The following is a 10,776-nucleotide window of genomic DNA, read 5'->3' as shown; positions in this document are numbered from 1 at the left end:
TTAAAATAATTCCAAGTGGGCAACACAGATGGGAACTGAGAAAATAAATGCACAGCCCGGGTCAAGGGAAGGGCAGAGCCAAGGGAAGGTGGCTGTCCTGGCTTTTGTTCCCTGGGCTTGCAGCCTCTCCCGAGGCAGAGCCGAGCTCCTCTGGGAGCCAGGGCAGAGCACAGCGGGGCATTGACTGAAAGGCGTGCTGAGGACATCTGCTGCCCCAGGCAGAGCACTGAGCACGACGTGTGCCTTGAAAAATGGCAGCAGATAAGGGATGAATGAAGGTGCCTGTGACCTTCCTTCTGCAAGGGCTTGGAGCAGTCAGAAACTCAGAGAAAAGGCATCTATTTTTCCCCCTGTTGGGTGTTAAACTGTTGCTTCTCGTAGGGGCACGATGAAGAGCCATCAGTTGTGCCATGGAACGTCTTTAAAAAGAATAACTTAAAGTATTATGGATATGATTCAATACACTAATATACTATTTAATTCAATACACTAATATACTATTTTCACCCAAATCAGTGGTTATCTCAGCACAATTCAATACCAAAATCAACTCCAACCTGTTCTGTTCGTGGTGAACGCACAAACAATCCAAGTCAAGTCAGTGTCTGTACAGACACAAGGACTCATCACATCTTGAATTTTAACTGCAGCCATTGGATTATTTCCATTTTCACCATGCCCAAGAACCCACAGAACTAAAAAAAAAAATTTCAAGGCAGCATATGAAGGAAAAAAAAAAAAAAAAAAAGCAGTGGATTATTTTGGCTCAAATGGATTTTAGATAATATACCTTTTTCTCCTGAAAAAAGAAAAATAATCCAACAAATTGTTTTTGTCTTATGTGCAACATTCTCCTCCTAAAATGATGTATCCGAGTGATAGCTCGAGTAAAGCTTAAAAAAAATAAAGAAAACAAAAAATGATAAAAGCAAAAGAAGCCTAAGATTTACAGTATTTCCAGGGAAATAACTTTTCCAATTATACATCTAATCATGCATGGCTAAAGCCCACAGGTGCACAGGGTGCCCCCAGCTCTCTCTACTGCCAGGAGAAAATGGTATTCTTAAGGAAAGTCTTTCAGCTCTTCCTAAATCTCCATGAGCACCAAAGCCAAGAGTGAGAACCAAATAATCAGAATGCTCACCTGGAGCTGGTCCTGCCTCTGCACAGCCAGGATGTGCTGACACCTGCAGGATGGGTCATTCCCTGGGAGCTGGGAAACTGGAGCTGAAATTCTTCCAGGAGCCAGGATTTGCCAGACTTGCCATATTCCTGATGAATTCTGCAGTAGCTCAGCTCCTGGACACAGGGAAGAGATTATCATGCCACATCTCCATCCAGGACCCTGAGTGCTGACAACCATTTCTCCTTTTCTTTGGAATTTTTAGCAAATGTGACCAAATCTGTGAGCAGGCAACCTATGTAGTCCATTCTCTTCAAATACAGGATCTGGGGTGATTAAAATAAAAAAAGAAATAAACAAACAGCAAGCTTAGTTCTCAGTTTTGTGACCTATTTTTGTACCACTCATTTAAGACATAACCCCCTGTACCAACAAATCCAATTTTCCCTCATCAGCTAACCCAGAGAACAAAGCAGATGGATTCACAGTCATGCACAAGAACTTGTCATTACAGAACATAAGATGCCCTTCACAGAATTAACTTGTGAAAAATGCAGCAACGAGCTGTTCCTGGAAAGCTTTCTGGGAGCTCCCCCTCGTCCTCCCCAGTGCCCAGACCTGGAGGAAGGTCTCATAACTCACAGGTGTCCATGCCCCCATGGTTATGGGATCAGCCTCACTCACAAACATTAATTCTGAGATTTATGGATTGCAGGGCCAGAAAGAACTATTGGGACAGTCCACACTGACCTTCCTCACCATGCAGACCAATAATTTTTGCATCAAATCTGTCAGATCTGCTGAGCTATAAAATCCGTCTCAGAACATTGTTTAGGCTTCATTAAAAGATTACAGCTGATAGAAATTCTAATCTGTCAGAAATTATTTCCTTGCTGGCCTTTTAAAACAGTCCTTCTATTTCCACTCTGAATCAGTCTGGGTTTGGCTTCCACTCACTGTAACTCCTTACACTTTTTCACAAATTAAAGAGCAATCAGAAAATTCTTAGACATCAAGACAAGATAAAGTCTCCTTTTGAAAAAAGTTAAACAGTTTGGCCTTTTCTTACCTTCTTTGCTATGATCTATTCCATCAGTTTTCTGAACAGGCTTCTCCTTCAAATGTTTGCTGAGCTTTTATGTTTTTTTTTTTTAATTTCTTCTTTCCAATTTTATTTCTTTTTTAATATTTGCCAATATTCAAAAATCCTTGTCTCCCCAGATCCACATGCAGTGGAAATAAAATTGCTTTACTCCATAAATATTCACTATAAAATTAGCGTAAGACACAATATTTGCTCTTGTGAGGAAAGGATCTGTTATGTCCAATTTTCAAATACAAAAAAAAATAGACATAAAAGCGCTCTGAGCAACATCATAAAGGAAGCATGTGGCAGAATAGGGACTTGAACAGCTACCCAGCTCCAGCACAGCCATAAAGACAAGATTATCCTACCCCCTAATTAAGCACAGAACAACTTCCAGCACTTAGAAAAGCAGATTAATGCAAGTTCTTAAGTCTGTTTGTGTCTTCTAATATTAATTATGATCAGCAGTTATGTTATTTACGACTTTTAACATACTGTGTGTCGTGTATACCAATTTTCCTTATAAGAAAAAAAAAAGATGCTGCTCAGTTTCTGAGGTTTTCTGTACAAAAAAAAACTGTTTAAGAAGGAATTGTGCTTTAATTTCTTTACTGCTCTTCAGAGAAACACAAACCCACACTTGCCCCTTATCCCCATCTCTGCTGGCACCAGAGCACTGCTTCTTTCTTGCACTCCAGGTTCAGAGTCTGTCACTTTCAGGCTGAGGTGGCACAGGATTTTCCCAAGTGCTCTGGCACCCTCCTGGCTCCAGCTCTCCCTGCGAGTCTCTTTGCTGTTCGTGGCTACTGCAGCTCTTTAAAAAATGGACTCATTTAAAAGAGGACTCATAGTCTGACGTGATGGATAACAGAAACCAAGTCAAGAGATGATCCTGCATATATCATATCATTTTTTTATTTTATTATTTCATTTTGCATTAAATATAATCCTCTTTTTTCTACCTTTTTTTTTTTTTTTTTTTTTTTTTTTTTTTTTTTTTTTTTAGCAATTTGCTCCTTGCCAGAAATAGAAACGTTCAGTGCCCTGTGCTAAAGCACAGGAATCGTGTTTCCTGAGACAATGAGCACTTACAAAACACAACCACTCGTGATCAGAAAGACTTCCATGGTGATGCTAAGGCACTGGAAATAGTAGAGCAGAGCAATTTTGTTCTCATTGTTCTAGGGTCACACTATTCTCTCAAAAAGAAGGAGATGCATCATGGCAGAAATGATAGATGGATCATCTTCCCCTCTCTCCCCTGACCTTCTGTAGACTTCTCCACCTTTTCAATTTCTCGTCCCTCTGTGCAAATTATCTTCAGCAATGCAAGGCTTGCTTCTGTTACACCCTGATAATGAGCATTTTGAAAGTAGCTTTTCTTAGGAAAAGTTACTCACACTCATGATTTCCATTGATTCTCACACTTAAGACTGAATTTTTTTTTTACTTATTTTCAAAGCTTTATCTACAATGCGTTGAAGTGATTTTAATTATTCTATTTTATTATCATCCAGTATGCCCATACAGTGCCTTAATCCTTCTTATACTGTCACAAAGATGAAGAAAAACTATCATAGTGATTTTGGGTTTATTCCAAATTTACTGGCTAAGGCTACAGCTTGAACAGGAGTGCACTTTTATTACTTTGGTTTTTTGGTTTTTTGGGGGGTTTTTTGTTGTTTTTTTTGGTTTGGTTTGGTTTGGTTTTTTGTTGTTTTTTTGTTTGTTTGTTCGTTTTATTTTGTTTTGTTTTTAACTGAGATAGAAAAGGAGTTGCTTCTGCGCAGTTTCCTTATGTACAAGTCAAAAATTGCCGTGTCATGTGTGCCACTGTAGGCAGAACTGGGTAAGTCCCAGGTGAAATACAATGAAAATGCAATTAAACATCATGGCTTTTACTCAGCCATGATTTTAGGGGCAAAAATTATCTAGACACTAAAAAAGCTAAACTAGCATAAGAAGGTTGTCCAGAGACAGAAGAAATGCCTTCTATTAAGATTTATTTTTTCAAATATTGCTCCTGGGGGGGTCTTGCAGGGATTTTAAGGCTTAAAGCAATGAAGGCAGGGTGGATAAAGAGAGAGCCGTGTTTGGGGCCAGAAGGAACCTGAATGGACAAAAGGGCACAGCAAGACAGATTCCATGGGGTGGAGAGGGAACAGGTCAGCCAAGACTTCCTTCTCAAACCCAGGTCCTTTCCAGTTAAGTTTCTGTTTTAGCTCCTTCCAAAAATCCAAACCCTTTTCTTGGAGTTAAACTTTTCTTTAAAGTTTTTATTTTTCATTTTGATTTCTTAATGCTTTCACTAAATATTTTTTACTTCTAGTCAGCACAGGAAGGTTTCCTCCCACTTTCTGTTCAGTATTTAGACATAACTTAGCCTCTTAACAAATTTTAAAAAGACTGTGCTGGAGAAAAGATGAAATTACATTATTCCCATATTCAATCTCATAAGGAGTAACAAAAAATCAGAGAATATAGGAAAAGTGTCTGAATTCCTCATTATGTGCCTCTTTCTGTACACTGATGGTGTTTTAAATTTACTTCACAAGACATACTTTGAAATTACAGAAACAGACTTCCATCCTTAAAAGGAAATGTTAAAATTAAAGATACTCTTACTGGAATAATTAAACTCAAAGAAAGACTGAAAGGGTTTGTTGGTTTGGGTTTTTTTAATTGTAAGAATATTTTTTATAACCTTTAAAAAGAATAACTAAGCCTGTAAGAACTAAAAAAAGTTTCTTATCCAACTGGACTCTTTTAAAATTGGAGTAAAAACAGAGGTACCATTGGGCAAATCTCATTTTCTGACCTATATTTTGCCTGAAAAAATCAAAATGCAATTAAAAAAAAAAAAGCCAAAAAACTCTGGCATTTTAATGAATATTTTGTACCTGCTAGAGGAGAAAACATCATCTACTACTGATCATTCCATTCATTCTGGTCGAGAGAAAAACAAAACAAAAGATTCTTGTCTGTATTTCTGTTCTCTCTCACAGAAGTAGATCTGCTTTGCAAGAAAAGGCCCTTGTCCCAAACAGTGTCCTTTAAAGCCTGGCTTAAACTTCCCCAGGTTCGTGCAGGTCTGTTCATGCTGAAATGACCCAGCAGGCAGCAAAGTAACCTCAAGAAACATTTTTAAGTCAATAAAACATTGAACATGATAAATACATAAGAAATATGGCTAATCTAAGCCATGAAATATTTGATTTCATCCATAAACATTATCACAATGAGTAGGAATTGAACTATTTTATGGGTGTTTCAATGTATTAAAAGTAATCTTAGACAAAAGGTTGCAATATGTCAAAACAGAAGGGACAGTGCTGCATTAATTGATTGTACCCACACAATGATGAAAGGGATGCTGGCACTGAATTTTCATATTATATTTTGCATCTCAATATATATTTACACTATTTCCTTGTTCAACTATGTAAACCAGAGCTTCAATTAATACCTACCCTCAATTTGCTTTGATATTTCTAGTTTAGTTCTAAATAAGATGTACATTTATATCCAAATGAAATTTCTTTCTTAAAATTTTCCTTAAATAGCTTTGTTTTGGGATAATTGTAGGGGACGAGACAGAGAGATCCCAGATTGTTTTTCCCATTCTTTGCAGTGTGTGGCAAACATCCTGAAAATAAAGTTGTTTTATTGTCATGATTTGAGAGGTCATTTCATATTGAGCTAAACATTTTTACTGGGTGGCTGTGCATCAAAGATTTCATCCTCTGAAGGTGACAGAAATGGTTTTCTTATGCAATTTTTAATAGATTGATTAGCAAATGAATAGCAAATGATTCTATAGCACACAAGATTTTTTTTCCCATCCCTCAGCCATGCTCTCACCTCTCAGCTGAAACTTCTTGGTGAATTCCCCCTGCGGTGCTGCCAGCGAAGGACAATCAGGAGGAGCAGCTGAACCCTGCTGAGGAGCCCTCTCCAAAGAGGAAATGCTGTCCTCTTGTGAGCTGAGAAAGTGAGGAGGGAGAGCTCAGAGGGAGTTCTGCCCTGTGAGAGCAGCAATCCCTAAGGAAATCCCTCACGCCTTTCCTGTGGAAGGAATCACCACAACTCCACCCCATTGCCCAGGGTTTTAAAAGAAACTTTAGTGTGGATCCCAGGAACACACCCCTGAGGGTTTTAACTGGGGCTTCTCCACCCTGGCTGGGTGAGCTACAGCAATTTGCAGCAGTTTGAGACCAGCGCTGAAGCTAAACCAGAGACTGACACAGATATTTGCTTTTCGGGTAATTAATTTCTATTTCCCTTCCTGCATCTTCCCTCTCCATGTACAGAGGAAATGGAAGTGGTTTCCTCGTGAAAACTTGAGTCTGGCTCTGCAGTGAGACAAATCTGAGACTTTTTCATGGGTGTTTGGGGGTCTGTGTGCGTGTGTCCCTGTACATACACACATGCGTGTATATATTTAAAATCAGCAGGGCCTTCTTCCAGAATCAGTGAAGGGGTAGCAGTCACACAGAAATACGAAAGCCTGATTTTAGTCATACCTAATTCAGAGAAAACACTTGAACTTTGATCTGCTACAGCCCACTTAATTGACATCATCATTAATCCCTGCTGGTCTACCTTTCCCTTAACTGGAAATTTTCTCCTTTACTTTTCAGCAAAACTTTTGTCAAGACTATCAAATGCAAATTGTTTAGAGGAGAGCTTATCAATCACCATGGTTTTGATGAGAAAACATTCTTGATCAGACCTAGTCACTTTTTTTTTCTCTCTGCCATCTGCCTGTATCCATCTGTTATCTGTTTTAAGATTAAAAGTGATTTCGGACGGGGAGTGTCTTATTAATTTTTGTTTGTAAAACACCTAGCACAGGACGATCATGGTCCAAGCCAGAAAGATGTTTCCTCTCAATTCAAATAAATAAATGCAATAATCAACACCAACAAGATCCCTGGCAGAGAAGTTCAGAAGGAAGGCAACGTGGCAGTTTCCTAGAGACATTACCCTATAAACTGAATATTCTAATCCTGGTCACGAAGTGAAATCCTGACAATGAATAGTTTGGTCCTGGATCTGAATGAAAAGTTAGTACTGCGAAGTATTTATTTGCTGTGATTTTTTTCCCCCTACATTTTAACATTTTCATTTTGGGCAGAAGATTTCACAGAGATGTCCATGCCTCTGGTTACATCCTTCACTCAGGCATCCCTTTTGAGAGGGTTGGCAGTAATTTTGTGTTTGCTTTGTCATTTTCCTCAAGAAGCTTCATCTTTCCTTTTCCTCAGAGCAGCTGAACACAGGATAATTCTTTTCCAGGAGGTGCACTGTTGGCTTTTAAGCAGCCTGCAGGGAGTGTGGGGTGTTCACTCTACACCGCACTGACCCTGTACATTCCCCACTCGAAGGGAGGATATTGCTTTGGTGACACTGGTGGCCCATTCAGCAATCCTGACTAATTCCAGCTCCACAGTCCTTTATTAAGTGTTTTGTTTTGCTCGACCTCACATCATGGGATCATCTTGTCTACCTCTGACTTTTTCATTACCTTCCATTACCTCTCATTTCAGCTTTCCCTGCATTACTCTATCACCTTCAGAGACTTGCACTCATAACACTCGGAATAATTAAGTGATCTGCATAGCAGTAATACTGGTGGCCTCTGCAAAAATGCCCTGCCACCAGCTTTTAACTAAGAATGACAGGAATCCAGCCCTGAAGGCAGCTAAGTGAGCAGCTCCAGCTCTGAACAGTCTCTCCTGGAATCTCAAAAGGTTTAAGCCAGGATGGATGTCAGTATTTTCAGGGAATGTACACAAGCAGGTGCCTGCCAGAACATGGCTATTTAGTGTTGCAATCCTGCTAAAGGATGGAAGGGAAATATTGCTTCATGTTTTCTTCATTTTCCTACCTATGCCTCGGCATATAAATCAAGATTCCATGTTATACTCTCATTTGTTTTTCCCATTGTAGTTCTCAGTCTCTTCCCAGAAGAATCACACATCTCTGATATTTATTGTTTCAGAAGGAAAGGAAACTGAGGCAGAGAAGTTCTCATTATTCCTTAGCTTTTCTGCTGACAGGTTCTTTAGGTGCACCTGACACAGAGCTTATTCAGTCAGTCCCCAGATCCTGGGGCAGCCAGCACCTCTCTCACCAGTTCAGGGCAGGGCTAAGGAAAGGGCCAGCTGAGCCTGCCTCCTGTTTGTCAGATGAAGTCCCCTGGGCTTGAGGTCTGATAGCAAAGCAGGGCACACCTCCCACACCTCTGACACCTGCCATGCACTGAGGGAAAAATGCTTCATTACCCATTATTTGGAAAAGGTAATTAAACTCTGTCTTTGTTTAGAAAGACAGGTGCCTGCTAAGGAAGGCAGGAGCCTCCCTTGAAATGGAAAATGTAAATCCACTCCCTCTGAATTATTATAATTTTGAAGTTAAGGGGCTCTCAGGCAAAAATATAGAAATAGAAATAACAGTTCTTTACTAGAAAAATTAAATTAAAAATGCAGGAGCACAAAATAAAAACACTGACAGGGTCAGAATATGACCTGATACCCTCTTGGTCAGGGTGTTGGGAGCAGTCCAGTCAAGTCCTCCTGCAGTGACAGATGTAGTTCTGCTGGAGCAATGATCCTGTAGAAGGGTGTAGTTTTCCTCTGAAGGTCCAGTGGTGGTGAGATGGGTCTGCTCTTCCTCTGGGAATCCAGTGCAAACAGGCTCCCCTGGTGTTCTGAATCTCAGGTTTTTATCCAGGTAGGAATGCTGGGCTCCTCCCCCTGGGTGGAGCATCTCCCATTGGGATGCTGTAATCGTATCAGCCACGCAGTGAGCCTCGATGGCCCATGAACAGCAGATATCCCCTGGAGGGAGGATGGGTCCTGGAGGAGATAAAGAACACTGCCCCAATTGGTTTTAACAGCTGGTAACAGAATACATACTGCTGGTTACATCCTGCATTGCAACCTAAGACAAACTCAAATATAAAACAAAAAAAAAATACTGTGAAGGAAACGAATGACTTTTTACAGCTGCTGTAGGGTAGAACTGAAATCCTTCACACTTTATAAAATAACGTTCTTCAAGACTCTTCTCTTGGGGGATTGTTTTGTAACCTCTCTGTCCTTCACAAGATGCACTATCAATTCCACTGCAGTGTTCAAAAATATTTCTGGGGCTTGCATACACTGTACTGCAACTCAGCCTTTCCCCACAACCCCCAACAATTCCTGAGCATGCCAGGTGCTGTTGTGCTCCTCATCTGTTTAACCACACACGTGGTTCAGACCACGGTAGCTCCTGTCACACTCTCCCGATGTCATTCCCAATTCAGGCGCCTGTTACTCACACCTTCGCTTGCAGCTTCTCCATTTGTCACTGAAGTATTTTCCACAGTCCTGCACTTCACTTCCGCTGCTCAGAGTGAAACCTGTGACCATTCTGAAAATTTTAGTTGAAGTAGGAAACCTTGAATCTCAAGTAGGCACAATTAATGTGATTTCCTACACAGTCAGAGAATCACAGAACTGTCAGGGTTGGAAGGGACCTCTGGAGATCCTCCAGTCCAACCCCCCTGCCAAGACAGCATCACCCAGGAGACACAGGGCCATGTTCAGGTGGGTTGGGATATGTCCAGAGAGGGAGACTTCATCACCTCCCTGGGCACCTGATCCAGTGCTCTGCCCCCCTCCATGGAAAGAAGGTCTTCCTCGGGTTGAGATGGAATGTCTTGTTTTTGTTTATTTTATGTGCATTACTCCCTGTCCTGTCCCTGGGCACCACTGGAAGGAGTCTGGCACATCTCTGACAGCCCTTGGAGATATTGGTGACGATCAATGACATCCCCTCTCAGGCTTTTCTCCAGACTGGCTGGGCCCAGCTCCCACAGCCTCTCCTTATCAGAGAGATGCTCCAGACCCCAAACCATCCTTGTGGACCCTCCAGCTCTTTTCTTGATCTGTGTCATTCTCTTATCCTCTAAAAAAGTCTGATTCCCAGCACCAGAACTGTTTTCCCTTTTCCTTGTTTGCCTGTGTATTTCAAACTTCCAATCCCAACTTTTTTGTGTCTTTGAAGCTGCTTCAATTTATTTTCTGAACTTTACTTCTTCACTAAAGCACTTCAGGCTTATGAGTTCTACAGATTGTCCTCTCTGGGAGTTCTGCTGCTCTGCTTGTTGTTTTTAGACTTTCAGGCCCCTGAGTTTTAAGCTTGGCTTGAAATGTGGTCCATTTCACCATTGTTTGGACTCTAATAAAGACTACGGTGATACAAACAAACAAACAAAGCAAACTGAAAAGCAAGAAAGCTAGCTAAATTCCTTAATCCAAATAATAGAAGTATTTTATCTACCCCTTCCCAGGGTAATGAACATTTTGGTCATGAGAGCTTGTACAGATGAATCTTCAGGGGCCATAATGTTGTGTGTGTGTTAAATAAAGCCATAAAGCAGGGCAGAAAGGTCACTGTGCTACTTAGTGACAACCTCTTGCTGCACCAAGAGCTGTTCCTCCAGGCTTGCTTTAGAGTATGTGACCTGTCTTCTTCTTGCCCTAACTTAATGCTCAAAAAAACTTAGATTTTTTTT

The sequence above is a fragment of the Chamaea fasciata genome, unplaced genomic scaffold (assembly GCF_029207755.1).
Source record: "Chamaea fasciata isolate MVZ Bird 193981 ecotype frontalis unplaced genomic scaffold, bChaFas1.0.hap1 SCAF_12, whole genome shotgun sequence".
NCBI lineage: Eukaryota > Metazoa > Chordata > Aves > Passeriformes > Sylviidae > Chamaea > Chamaea fasciata.
Note: the sequence above shows the minus strand (reverse complement) of the source record.